Raw genomic sequence first — 14,436 nt, forward strand, 5'->3', positions numbered from 1 at the left:
TTATCCAGGCCATGCTTTTAGGAAACACAAAGGGCCACATGTCACCTATGTCACAGAAAAGCACAGCAATGCCAGTAACATTAATCTGTTTGTCCCGTATGAGTGTCCCATATAGGTCAGTCAAGATGACTGGAGCCACCATGCACAATAGCAGGACCTTGCAAGTCCATCCATCCATCGCCTACCGCTTATCCTGTATTCAGGGTCGCGGGGGGATGGAGCCGATCCCAGCTATGACCTCGCAAGTGTTGCAGCTAATTGTTGACATTTCTGAAACTAACATTTTTTTTTATCTTTGATTAATCTGCCCAATATTTTCTTAATTCATTGTTCAGAAAATGTTAGAAATGGGTGAATAATTGACATCATAGTTGGCCGGACCAACAGTCCCAATTCCAAATACATTCAATTAACTGGAGAAAACACAGCAGCAAATCCTCATAACTGAGAGGCAAGGAACAAAGTTATATTTTGAAACAATGAATTTGTTCTCAAAACTGTTGAGGAATCATTTTTTATTGATTGCCGAATGGATAAATCAACTAATCCTTTCACCCTCATCATCTTTCAAATATCAAGAGATGTGGTTCACCTCCCTATTAAATACATATTAAGTTATGTGTTTTGGATAAAGTGGGCAAAAAAGACGTGTTACATCTTTCAATGATAATTATGTCACTTGGAGATTGTAATGAGAAAACACTTGCATTTTGTTTTAGAAATTAATATTTCTAACAAATGAGTCTCCATTTTGCACATTCAGTAATTAGCTGAGTTACAGTGTAGCTTCAGCGAAGGGAAACCCCAAAGGGATGGGGCTATCGGTTAGCATACAGCTACTTTATTACCACATTATTGGGAACACAGTGTATTTACATGTGTTGGATTTGAGTTGGAACGGTAATGATTCTGTGCTGATGAAGAATTTACTTTAACAAAGTTGAAGTGATTTAATATATTTAGTAAGTAAAACGTGGATGGAAGTCTCCAGGTAGCCCCAGGTGACTCCAACCTCCACCTCTGCCTCATACAATTCTGTTAAATGAGCCCAGAATCCTGAACGCACTGCAGATGAATTGCTGTGACCATGCAAGAGACAGGGCCACAAATCAAAGCATGTTAGGCTCCCCCTACACCACTGAATGTCTCGAAAGCATGAATCAGACAACCTTTATATCAGGGCTATTCAACTATCTCACAGGGGGACACATTTCAGAAAATGTGGCTTCATGAATTAACACCTTTTTATCTTTTTGATCATTTGTGTTTATTGGGTGCAATTTCTGACATACACTCCAGATATTACACATATTTTTCTTCAAAACATAGGACAATAAAAATCTCTTCTCCTCACTCTGGCCGCCTGGTTATGTTTTAAAAAAAGGGACCAAATATGAGGGATATAAAAGTCCTGCAACTCTACACCAGCTAAACTTTTGGATTCAGTCATCTGCACTAGTGTTGATCAGTTAGACTGAGGGAGCTCTGAAAACCAAGAATGCATCAAGAAGGGTGTATTACGTGCACGTAACCATAGTAACTCTCTGTCACTCCTGCATGTGTGTGCACGGTGTGAGACGAGAGGTAGACACTGACTGAGATTACTCTGATCTGCATGCATGGGAATAAATTACAATATACTAGATTTGTGTATATTTCTCCCTTTCAACTTCATGGTCTAAATAATTGCTCGTCTGTCCGTATCATGTTCGATCTATGATCCGTGAGCTGGATCGTAGACGTAGACAAAGCCTCTGTTCACGCCTCAACGTTAGGCTAAAAGGTATAATTTTCTTTTTCCCTGCATGAGAAAATTATGCATGTATTGTGGCAAAATGTCTTTTTTCCCCTTCAGATTTTAAATCGTATAAATTTGTAAACAGAACTGATTGATGGGCCTTCTGTTGAATAGGCCTGCTTTATATGTGTGGTACTAAAGGAAAGGCTAACAGGCAAGCTAAAGCAAGATTTAGGATAAGCTTGATGCAATAAACCTTTGACAATGGCCACGAGGGTGGGACAGTGACCGAAACATTTTGAGATTGCAGATCCAAACAGCCACAATGACCTTACCTGCCTTCCTCAAAGTTCACTTAACATGTTATATTGTGTTTAATCTACACACACACAAAAAAAAAATCACATGTATCTTCCCAGGATGGATCCTCTCCGATATGTGCAACACAAATAGTTGCTTTACATTATTGTCAGTATACTGGATCACATTTCAACTTTGGACAGAGTCGGCGTAGATAACCTAATTCATTCCATAGAGTATTATCAATTGTCTCATCACACTCAAGAGTATTTTCAAAAAATATGTTCATTTCATCTAATGTAGTATTTCTAATAATACATATTGTGATATACAGTAAACAGATAAAAACAGTGTTGTGGATATTGCTGTCGTGCCAGCGTCATTCCTTGCTGTTTGCCTTTCTGAGTTTGAAGCTGCAGTGTTGAACAGAAGTCCGGTGGTCCAAGTCTTTGTCAGAGTCTCTCAGGGGACCAGAGAGCATTTGATGTATGATGTTCGCCATGTCCTAGCCAATCCCACTGAGTCCTCTGGAGGCCCCGAAGCTGTGTCCCTTGTTAGCGGAGCAGTCAGCACATCTGGTGACGGGCTTGTTACTCTGCACATCACAATGACAGGGTGGCCATCGCCTTAATGAAAGAAACACAACACACAGCCACCCAGGACAACGCTGTTATCCGGTTGGCCTCCTGTATCCGTATCACTGATAGCTGTTTTCAGTCTAACCCTACTGAAATATGGAGTGTGTTTGATCACCGTTGTTGCTTACATTGTTTCGGACTTGGCCCACATTATTTTCTCGTCTCTTCTCGGCTGGAGAATGCCAGCTCATTCATTGCTCACTGATCCTTCCCGGGCCTGTCCGCTCCCATCACATCTCCTCACCGTCTGATGAGCGCATCATCACGCGGGCCTCGTCTCAACGCGTATCCCAAGCGCTCACAGAGGAGATACCTGTGGTTCGCTTAAAGGCAGCTGCTGAGGCCGAGGAACGTGCGCCTTTGTGTGCGTTTGCCTCATTGCAGCTGCCAATTCGATCTCCTGACACGGAAACCCACACAGATGTACTGGGTATGTAAACAGCAAGTTGAAGAAGGTACCAGGGCTCTGTGTAAATAGTGCTTTCCTTACATAATCAAATTCAAATTGTAGTGTTTTTATAGCGCTGAATCATGTTTCGCTCTGGTCCGGATCCTTCAGCCTCTGGTGTAATCGTCACTGCTCATTCACGAGGTCAGATGATGTCGCTGACTGGGATATTAATAACCCGGATACATTCTCTGGCCTGCAGCAGCCTGATGTATTTCATGGCCAGTGGAGTTCAACCATTACACTGTTGCCGTCTGGAGTTTGGGTCTTATTGTACAGCAGCTAACAGGAGCACAAGTATGTGTAACGCAGCCCAGTGGTGCTGACGTACTCAGGTGTGGTGGAAAGTTGAGTCTTGAATGGAGCTGGACTTACCTGAGCCCAGATTTTGCAGCAGGGCTGTACTTCATTTCTCAGTGTGCTTCACACACAAGTGTACCACCTCATCACTGAGTTGTAACTGAGATTTTTTGTGCAGTTTTTGTATCATCTAGCAATTCAGAGGAAGGCGACTTGAAAAAACGACTTTTTTTGTGCCATAAAAGCTTTTTAAATGTCAGTTTCAAGGAGCCTAGATTTGTTCAGATAAAGACTTGGCATTCTCTCTGCAGTTATGACTTTGCCCTACAGACTAATGCATCCCCTTCTCTGTCCAACACTAGTGCAGCAGATAAAGTGCAGCGATGGCTAAATGTCATTAAGGACCCATTTCAGCCCATTCCTCATTTTCCTGATGCAGGGAGCGACAATCAGTGGTAACTGGGTTTGTCATGTCAAGGTGGTATTTAACGCGTCTGCAGCGACCTTTATAAATACGTCAACACTATCGGGAACTTGACTGCACTTTGAGTTCTGCTGCAAAGTAGACCTGGGAATTAAGTCAAGTCAGTCAAGTCAGGTTACAGTTAGACTTGATCTGGGGAAGCAGAGCAAAAGGAACATTTCATCCTTGGTCATAACAACCACTTAACAGGTTATTTCCATTTTTCTTTCTCAACAAATTCCATGAAAATATCCTAACAAGCGTTGCATTCAAAACACAAAGCCTTATACAGTTTATTATTTCTATGCCAGGGGTTTTCAAAGTCTGGCGGCTGTTTTGCAGCAGCATGCACCTTGTTATGTTGATGAGTAAAGACAGTTTGAAAACCTCACCACTGCAGCCCTAAGACTGTTTCTCTAACCCCGTCGAAATATCTTTTTCAGCCAAGTAGCCCTTGACCAGTGCAAACATTTTTGGTAGTATTATTAAAACAATATTAATAATACTTTGAGATTGATGTGGCAAGAAAAACAAAAAAATGTAAGAAATTACATTTTTTTAACAATTTTTCTCAAAAATGTATGACTTTATAATCTTGCATTGTTTTACTGTCAAATTTGCTATTTACAAATACAGAGAATGTCAGAGTTTTTTTTTCTCATTTTTTCTCTCATTTATTTTTTTTTACCTACAATGACCCTGACTGAAAATCACTGAAATGCAACATTTAAAATGTTAATAATCGATCTCTAAATTCATGGCAACATTCTTTCTCGTCATGCAATAATGTGGCTGCATTTCAGCTCTGCTGATGCTACGTTTCAAGGATAAATCCATTTTCTGGACTTCCGTCTGTCACACTGAACAAATAGAATCATCAACATGATTGCATTTGTTGCAGCAATTGACCGCTTCAGTAGCGAATGATTGCTTTTATAATTGCGATGTTGAATATAAAATGTGGTTTATTGAACTTAATTTACATTTTTATTGAACTTTTTTATAATATAATGATTTAAGGGTCGGCCCCGGGTTCCTTCTGTGTGGAGTTTGCATGTTCTCCCCGTGTAAGCGTGGGTTCTCTCTGGGTTCTCCGGCTTCCTCCCACAGTCCAAAGACATGCAGGATGGGGATAGGTTCATTGATGACTTTAAATTGCCCGTAGGTGTGAATGTGAGTGTGAATGGTTGTTTGTCTCTACATGTCGGCCCTGCGATGGACTGGCGACAGGCCAGGGTGTACCCTGCCTTCGCCCAATGACAGCTGGGATCGGCTCCAGTAAATAAGTAAATATCCAGTAGAGCACCATGACCGACTGCAGAAAAGCTGCATTTATTCTTGACTAAGTGTATTTGAAAAAATCCCTGTTGATCCAAGAAACTATTTCCTGTTTTTTTGTTGTTGAAAGGACTTATTAATTATTGACCCTTTTTAATGATTTATGTCTTCAGGTCAGAGTCTCTCTGTCTATCCTCCCCAGCCACATTCCCGATTCTCATCATTACCGTCTTCCACCAGAATCCCTCACACTTCCCCTCTTCTTCCCATCATCATTCACCTGCCAGACCACCATAGCTATTCTGTGCTTTTGAGTTTCGGTCACTCTGCCCCATACAGCACCCGCCTGCCCGTCTGCTCCATCTGCATTTGGGTCAAAATATCACCAGCCTGATCATTTCAGACTCATAAAACATAGCAGCAGTGTGTAATGGCTGCGCAAGACAACACAGCTGCTGCCTTGCTCGTGCTGTAGGATACCGAAGGACGCAGGAGCACATTTGACCTGATGATTGTGTTTTATGTGTAAAGTGGGTTGGGGATGAGCTCACCGCTCACGGTTAAGTTAAATTAACCCTGGGACGTGGTGTTACAGCTGCATGTTGTCTACGTTCTCATGGAACGTGCTGACGAAACTGATCTGAGACTGTTCCACTTCCCAGGGTGTCAGACTCATCCCCCATAGACCAAGACGTGCACCGGCAACTCTCAGTGCACTGATGCATGACGATGATGGGCAGCTCTATTTATAGCTCTGTTAGAGGGTTCATTTGTAATTAAGAGAAGACGAACACTGTTTACTGTGACCACAATAAAACATCCACCTCATGGGCCTCAAAATAACACAAATTATGTTATCAAAATATATAAAGGAAGCAAAAATGTCTAATATCCCAAAACAGGGGTTTCTTCTATCTTTCTTTTAGTTTTCTATGATCCTCACAAAAAAAACAATCATTGCACCTGATTACGCATTGTTATCTGACTGCTGTGGGCTCCAGTGATTGTGGAATATCAGTCCTTTGCTTTTACTTAATCCCTCTGGTGTTGCCTCTCCGGTGCTGTGAAGCTTGCTGTGTGGTGAAAATGCCAGATGGATGCTGTTTTCTGTTAAAGCAAGAAAGGAGTGTGTGGATTGTAGTTAATCAGGATTTTTTGTGCTGACTGGGTAGAAACTCAAAGCAATGTCGGTGAAGTGAGTTACTTCAGTGCAGTAAATGTTGAAAAAGAAGCACCTGGCTATTTTAGGCTATAAAAGAAACCTCAAATTAAATATGAAACCTGAAAGGGAAAGGGGTTTGGCACCTCCCTGTTTGAAGCCCAATTTAAATATTTAACTGCTTGGTGCAAACTAGTGTCTACCAGCTTTAAGATGATGGTATTCCTGGGAATCTCTAAATATGTGCATAAAATCAGTGAATGCTTTAATTTAAAAAGTAAGCAGTATAGCAGTGTTTGAATAATATCCAGCATTCTGAACATAACATGAAGAATTCCCGAGGTTGGATCATTAATGGGTTTCCAGCTTAAGCTTCCAGGAGCTTTATGACGATATCTATATGTCTAATATATACAGTATATTGTCCACACAATAGCAGAGGAAAGGATACAGCCTACTATGGTTTAGCACTGCTAAGCCGGAAACATTGTTATCTGTGGGGTTCTGCTGCATACTTACTCATGCATGCAAAATGTAATAAACATACAAGTCTTTTCCACATTTTATGATGTTGTTGATCAGTGGCTCCAATGTGGACACTAAAATAAAATCCTGTTTTACACAGTATTGAAGAGCTTGAAGGTGGACCTCATTTAACATTTTAAGGTTTTTAAATGGATGGATAAAATACTTTTCTCTTGCAAAAAAAACATTTTTTAACCATAATATTAATCCTAATACTTCCTTCAGACACTAAATTGACACTGTGTGCTATCGTAGCTCAGAGTGACTCCTTTCACATTCAAGTTTGTGATATAAAAAACAAAGCTCATCAACATCACATTTAGTTTTACGAAAAAAGGAGACACAAAGTGTATGATCACGTGTTTCTTTGTTTGATTATTACTGGGCCTGACAAATGTGCCATCCCTTTTTCAGAAAAGCAGATTAGAAGTGTGCTCCAACCTTCGGCCGGTAGGTGGCGGTGCAGCGCTGTGGTTTCACCTCGACACTGCAGCCACTTCTTCACATCTCTAGAACACATTGCATGAGGAGCCACAGGTCTCCCCGTCTCGTTGTTTCCCCTGTTGCGTTAGATTTGTGACATGAAAAGTGCCCAAAACACAACACAGCCACTTTCATGTCGAGGTGAGGTGAGATTGAGATTAGTTGTTGGGTTCCGACACTCAAATCGTAGTGCCCCCGTATACTCACATTCATGGTAAAACCCTTCAGATGGCCCAGATCGGGCGCTAGTGTGGGATACTACAAAGTTAGCGTGGGACTCCAAGTACGACGACTTCCGGTTTCAAAATAGACTAGAAAAAACGTATATAAAAAAAGGGACGTGTGATATCAGATGAATTGGATTTTATTCACAATAAATATAAAGCATGTCCTCTGTGTCTCTATGTCATCAGTGGAAAATGCCACTAAATTCTGAGGAAATGTCTTTATTCTTCAACTGAATAAATCATTTTAGACAATCACACTGAAAATCTAACATTGTGACTGCACCGATTTAAAGATTTTTGGAAAAAAAATCTTCCATTCATACTTTTAAATCGCTACTTTCTAAATATTTGAGGTGCTTTGAAAAGACGTTTCTTGATAAAAGGCCTACAGTCATACCGATTAAGAGGAACGCTTACATTTCTTAACTGCTATTGAGTAAAACTGTTTGATTTTCAGTATGTGTGTTCTCACAGAGATCATGAATACAAAACTATTGATCCTATTCTGGAATTATTGAAAAAAGTATTTTAAATATTCAAAAATTGACCTATTAATCAGTATAAATGTAGGGTTTTTTCTTTGTAATTTGTCTTAACTGGTACGGGCAAAATGTTAGATTTTCCGCAAGGCACTTACCTGGAATTATTATGGAAAGTATTTTTATAGCACCCCACACATTAAGAAGTTAGTAGTATGAATGTATGACTTTTCCTTCTAAAATCTTTTAAGTGGTGCTGTCAACATGTTTGATTTTCAGTGTGATTGTAGTCTGAGATGTCCTGAACACAATCAGTCATTGTCATTGTCATAATTGTCATTATTTTTGATGATCTTTTCAGCAACCCACAGGTGGAATTGAAGAATAAAGACAATTCCTCGCAATTTAGTGGAATTTTCCTTTTAATTCCTAAAAGACACAAATGACATGTTTTATAGTTTTTGTGAATACAATCCAATTAATCTTATATTCATAAATGTTCTTTAAAAAAAGGACATTTATGAATATAAGATTTCCGGTTTTATTTTTAAACCGGAAATCTTCGCACTTGGACCCTTCCGCCAACTTTGTACCGTCCCGCGCTCGCGCCCGACCTGGGCCATCTCAATGCTTTTACCATGAATGTGAGAATACGGGGGCACTACGATTTGAACTTCGGCTGATTTGAACACGGAAATTTGAGCGTCGGCTGTCTGGAGGAGGAAGTCTGGTCTCACTCTCTGCCACATATTACGGTCGATGTCGTTTTAAAACCCCAATGCCCAGCAGCGCTAAAAGGTGGATGAGAGACACTCGTCGGATAAAGGTAAACGTCCCCTCCTCCGTCTCTCTTCTAGGACAGAAGCAGTGAGGTAGCGTGGTGGAGTAGGGTTTCGGTAATTGCCCGTGGGGGTCTTTGAGGGGGGAGCGGTTGAGGCGCTGCCCGCCCGGGAACCCTTTCCTCCGGGGACAGGTGAGAAGCCTCCGCGGCCGTTTGAACTCTCGCTGCTTCTTCTTCCATTTATAATGTTGTCATGTGTTTGGAAAGAAGGTGATGTCCAACTCCTCTGTTTAGTTTTGCTAATCCGCAGACTGACTGGCGTGTCTTGTGCAACAGGATTTGCTCGAGTCGGGCGTCAATATCAACAGAGCAAACCTGGTTTTTTAATAAAAATGTAGGCTAGTCCGCGTCACCAACCAGTCCTCTAGTAACCTGAGAAGTTGTGAGAAGTTTGTTGCTCAAGTCTGTTTCATGATAGAGACATTCTCATCAACTCACTTCAGGTTTTAATAAGTATATACATGTATTTTACCATAGGTTGGATAATATTATATCTGTTTTTAATGGATAGAAGATAGCAGTAGGTCACTTTTTACACAGTCTACTACAGGACAGATTTTTTTGGGGTTAGATTTAGTAAATTATTCTAGCTAGTTTAGGTAAAGTAGTCCACTTTCACCAAATCTGAATGCAAACTGAAAGCCTGTTGGTGTTAAAGCCCACTTAAAGTGGATTTCCCCACAGCAATTCCAGCATCTTGTAAACCCACAGGTCTTCTTTATGCAGCATGACACCGCTTGTAACCACCACACTAGTCTGACATCCACTGTAGGTGTTCAATTGAAGCATGACCTATTTGTGTTTCATTGGCTGTTGTGTGTTTTCTGCAGGAAGCTTCAGCGGTGCCACAAATCATGTAGACACCGCAAAACTGCGAAACACTTTCAGGAACTAGCCAGTTGCAAGCGTGCATGACTGTGACCTTATCAGGTTTTTATATCATTATCTGGTATTTCCCATCAGTTCATATGGAGATGGTTTAAACAATTGTTGTTGCTTTTGTTATCTGTCCCTTTTGGGGCGGATAAAGTCGGTGCTCTTTAAAAATGAGAGGATCCACTCTGCAGAAGCGCTGCCATGTTTAACAACAGATTAACCCACTATCATTTTAAAACTCTGCCATCCATTATTCCATCTAGTCTTGTTTGTTCAGAAGGGGTTCTGTGATAACAACCCCTGAGCCACACAGATTCTCATCTACTTATTTATGGCAGTAAAATCTCAATTATATATATTTTTTTCAGGTGACGTTTCAGGATCATATCATCAGTTTATTGTTATTTTATAGTGTCCTCTCTCTACCAGTTATCACTACTCTTTCTTTCATTTATATTATGTAATGTCCACTTTTTTCAGTAGAATCAACCGACTTACCGAGGTGCATAATGTTATTTTATTAAATAGAATTATATCATTTTATATATTACAGGTACTATTGGTTAACTGGTGTGTGTGTTCTCTTCTTTCCTATGTGCTCCCCTGTAATATATCATAATAACTGTCGTTTTTTGTTACGTTAAACAAATGTCATGTTTGATTAACACTGACCTTTCGACCTCTGCACTGTTGGATGCTTGTTCATCATGATCTGGGAGGCCGACCTTGATTTTTTTCTGGAGTTTCTCTTTACCTAAGGGAGTCAGATAAATGACGGAAATGTGATGTAAACATTAGCGGGACAGCTTTCTGGACAAGGTTGTCTGCAGAAAGGATGGACGCTTCGGTAGTTTCACCTTGAACTGGGCTTGCTTTGCGTCACGGCCTTCGGTGTCCCACCACGTGATGTTTTTTAATCAGGATTTGGCCAAAGTGTAGTTCTCCTCATTATAAAATTGAAACAGAGCCCTGGCTGACCGTATCTGGCCAGCTGTGGAGTCTGTGCATACAAATTGAATGTGTTTAGTCCAGGTTAAGTCCGGCTGACCCCTCTGGCTTGACCGGCAGCCCCATTGAATATCATGCTCCAGTCAGCTGTGTGGCCACCTGGCCGCGTATATATCTCTGCTCCATGATTACACCGCGGCTCTGTTTGCGATGGACTGTTAATCTTTTTGTGACCACACCTACGGTACACAGTTTCAGCTTGGCTCATTTTCTAGTCAAATCATTCGTCCAGCATCAAGCTCAATACCACTTCAGTAGTACCGTACGCAACGTTATTGTGGTTATTCTGTCCTCCCATGATGCTTTCTGTTAATCCTTCTTAGCTCGCAACGGGGTTGTTAAGGTTATCAGAGATTTACTGATATGGAGGGTCTTTCACTGCAGAGTGCAATGTCCACAGCACGGCTCATGTCCACCTTAGCACTACAGTCCAGCTCAGTAACCAGGGCGTGCTTGACAATAACTATTTATGTATATACATTTAACTATTATATATATTTACCTCCAATTTATAAACACAGTTTCTCCACGTTGCTCGGTTTCTCGACTTTTTGCATGGTCTTTACGGGGTCGTATCTATTACTGACACAGACCTTGGACCACGTTTCTGTTTGTCCTAGTAGAGTATAAGTTGATTGTGATGCAGGTTATTAGCCCTGTATGCTGTCATGCAGGTTAACTGGTTTGTCTTCTGTGGCCAAAATTAATGGGAGACAAATGAGAGATCCTGTTTTCAAACTTGACTTGCAGACCGGTGCTCCCTTGAGTTTTTTTTTTTTTTTTCTGGATATACGGTAATTAATTTAGTTTCAGTTATTTAAAAATAGCAAGAGAAGCATCATGGCCATCAAAATATGCTTCAAACTCTCACAATAGCACTCAAACGCACTGGAATTACATTTTGTCACAGATAATCCTTTAATGTGAACAATCAAAAGGTCTCCCAGCATTAATAAAGTATACATACATATTAAAAATTAGTTTTTGTATACTGCATTTTTTTTTAGATCAGGCTCTATTTTTTTTACTTGTCTTCCGTGTTAACTGGGCCTGGGTATCGCCACTGATTTCCCGAATCGATTCGATTTCGATTCACAAGGTCCAGATTCGATTTAATCTCCGATTCCATACAATATTTCAGTTACAATACCAATTTTGCTTTCATATGAAATAGATTCTCATAGGACTAATGCTGTAAATTGTACAAGGAACCCTCTAACCTGGTGCATTATTAAAATATTAATGTTTACATTAAGAATGGACTCCAAATCAGTAACATGAATGTACTTTTTATTAAACATGACCAACAGCCTGTCAGGCTTACATTATATCTTATTTGTATCTGTATGGAAGTGAGGTAAGTTCTGTAACTGCAACAGGGGATGAAAGGACATGACACAATCTGAGCAGCACCCTGGGATAGAGAGATAACAGCCTTCAATAGGTTAACAAATCCCATATTTTTTGCCATGTTTTGGTTCACTACTAGTAGTTGGGGCCCTATGAAATCTGTTTAAATTATTTCATTTTTTTCCCAAATTCTGTGTTTTTCTCCATCAAATTGTGTCTAATCATGTGGTTGATGGATCAAAATTAAGAAATTTACTGAAGAAACATTCTAGTATTCCTTATGGAGGAGTCACAATATACCACCCACCTTTTCAAATCCTTGCTTTTCTGGATAACAGGTGTTAGTTATAGCCATTTATGATTTAAATTCTAAATCCCAAATCGATCGAGGTGAGTCTGCAGTTAAACCCAGTGATTGTTTGTTCTTCTCTCCACCCCCGCCTACTTGTGCATGCCTGAAGGGGAAAAAAACAACCCTTCAAAGACAACACAGCGTAGCTTAACAGTGGCCTGCAGTTGCACTTTTCGAGACACAGTTGGCACTGTTAAAGTCGGAGATGATGGGGAAACATCCGCCTGCTTCTCTTAAATCACCGTGTGACAACATTTTGTCTTTCTTGTCAGTTGTGTAAACACGGCCGCGTAGTTGACAGAATAAATCCAGTTTGTAGACTGTAGAAGATTATACACCAGTGGTGTTTTTATTCGTTTTATTAGTCCTGGATTTGGACAATCGCAACACCCCTAGATCTTGATAAATAAGAAAATATGATTTGTCAACAACATCACCGTTACAGACCCTGAAGGACATTCCATTGTCACAAACATTTCAATTAACAATATCCCAATTACAATAAATTTGATGGCCCAAACACAGATGAGCCTGTTTTTGCTGATCCGTTTTTTCCTCCATTTGAAACTTCATCATATCAAATATTTCCAAATCAAAGATACAGCGAATAGTCATGCTCCTGCTCCTGTAACAGTCCAATTTAATAGAACCCTTTTCACATCAACCCATGACCAGATTGCACTGTAATCTCTCCTAGAAGACCCTGAATTTGACAGTTAAATCAAAGAGAGTGTGCATGCTTTAGTTTTAGTTGGCTAAACATGTTGTAACCATATCGACCTGATGTTGAAACACTAGTGAGGGACTGGTAGATCATGACACAATTGTATACTCTAGATCAGGGGTCAGCCACCCTTTTGAGACTGAGAGCTACCTGTAGGGTATAGAGAGTAATATGGAGGGCTACTTGTTTGATATAATCTGCTCTGTGGAAGTAAAGATGTCAGCACAAGGTAGAATACTCTGGACGAAGGGAAGGCTGAAGGGTGTCGGGAGACGGGACGGACCTGGTGGCCTATGTGGGTTCAGGAGATCTGTTTGGTTCAGGAGCTGATTTGGACAGATCCCGGTTCAAGGAGTAGGCTACTTTCATGGTATTTTTCCGGCCCTCCTCCAATGTCATTGGACAGCATGGTATGAAGTGACTGTGACGAGCACTTTACCCAAAATCTTACATTTTTCTTGGCAGCTATAACAAACACCAAACCTGCATCAGAATAGACGCCCAGCGCCTTGTCATGTCACTGCTGTTTAAATCCTAAATCATATCCTATTGCAAAAAAATAAATAAAGCTGGCCTTAGAAAAAAACACTTGGACGGAACTGCACTGTTGACCTGTGCTATTTTTAAAACGTGTGCACTGTGTCGGCTAGCCGTGCTTTAGATAAACTATCTTTCTCAGTCAATCATCACTTGAATAATGGACACATCTACTGGCGGGCAACTGCCAGGACTATCAGTAGCCATTATCCTCTGCCTGCTGTCTCTCTCTCACTCTCTGTGATCCATCTCATCCTTGTATTTGGGTCAGGCGAGAAAATTCTGAAGCTAGGATATCTGGGACATTAGTTTACTCGTTCCCTCCAAACTAGATGGCTAAGTGGTTGTAGATTAAGTCCTGGGCAAACTTCTTCAACCCATCTCTAACTGTTCATACTAAAACAAATGTCATTGATCACAGATTACAATACCAACGATAGCAGCACGTTTTTTAAAGAAAGTTTTAAAATGCTTGGACTCTCATTTTCAGGCCGTAAACACTGATTCTTGTCTTGTTCCTTGATCCGACCCCCCCACCCATCCTTCCTCCACTTCCTCTTACCAGCTGATACCATGGCAGGTCATTTAATGACAATACAAACTATAATGCCAGTAAGAGGCTTATGGGGCCGTTGCTTTAGAAAATCAGGTTTTGTCGGCAGCAGCAGCAGCTCTGAGCAGGTGCTGACGCATCACAATAGGTCACAATA

General features: G+C 40.7%; 1 protein-coding gene across 3 annotated transcripts in view; it reads left to right on the forward strand.

The window, feature by feature from the left end:
- Window positions 1–8,722: 8,722 nt before the first annotated feature.
- mctp2b (multiple C2 domains, transmembrane 2b) overlaps window positions 8,723–14,436 on the forward strand; it is a 32,797-nt gene continuing 27,083 nt past the window's right edge. For 2 of the 3 annotated variants that reach the window (XM_084005461.1, XM_084005463.1), the window contains exon 1: window positions 8,723–8,864. The gene's annotated coding sequence lies outside the window, so the exon portion shown is untranslated. The other variant, XM_084005462.1, reaches the window with a different exon arrangement.

This window comes from Eutrigla gurnardus (genome assembly GCF_963514095.1).
Source record: "Eutrigla gurnardus genome assembly, chromosome: 1".
In the NCBI taxonomy this organism is placed as follows: Eukaryota; Metazoa; Chordata; class Actinopteri; order Perciformes; family Triglidae; genus Eutrigla; species Eutrigla gurnardus.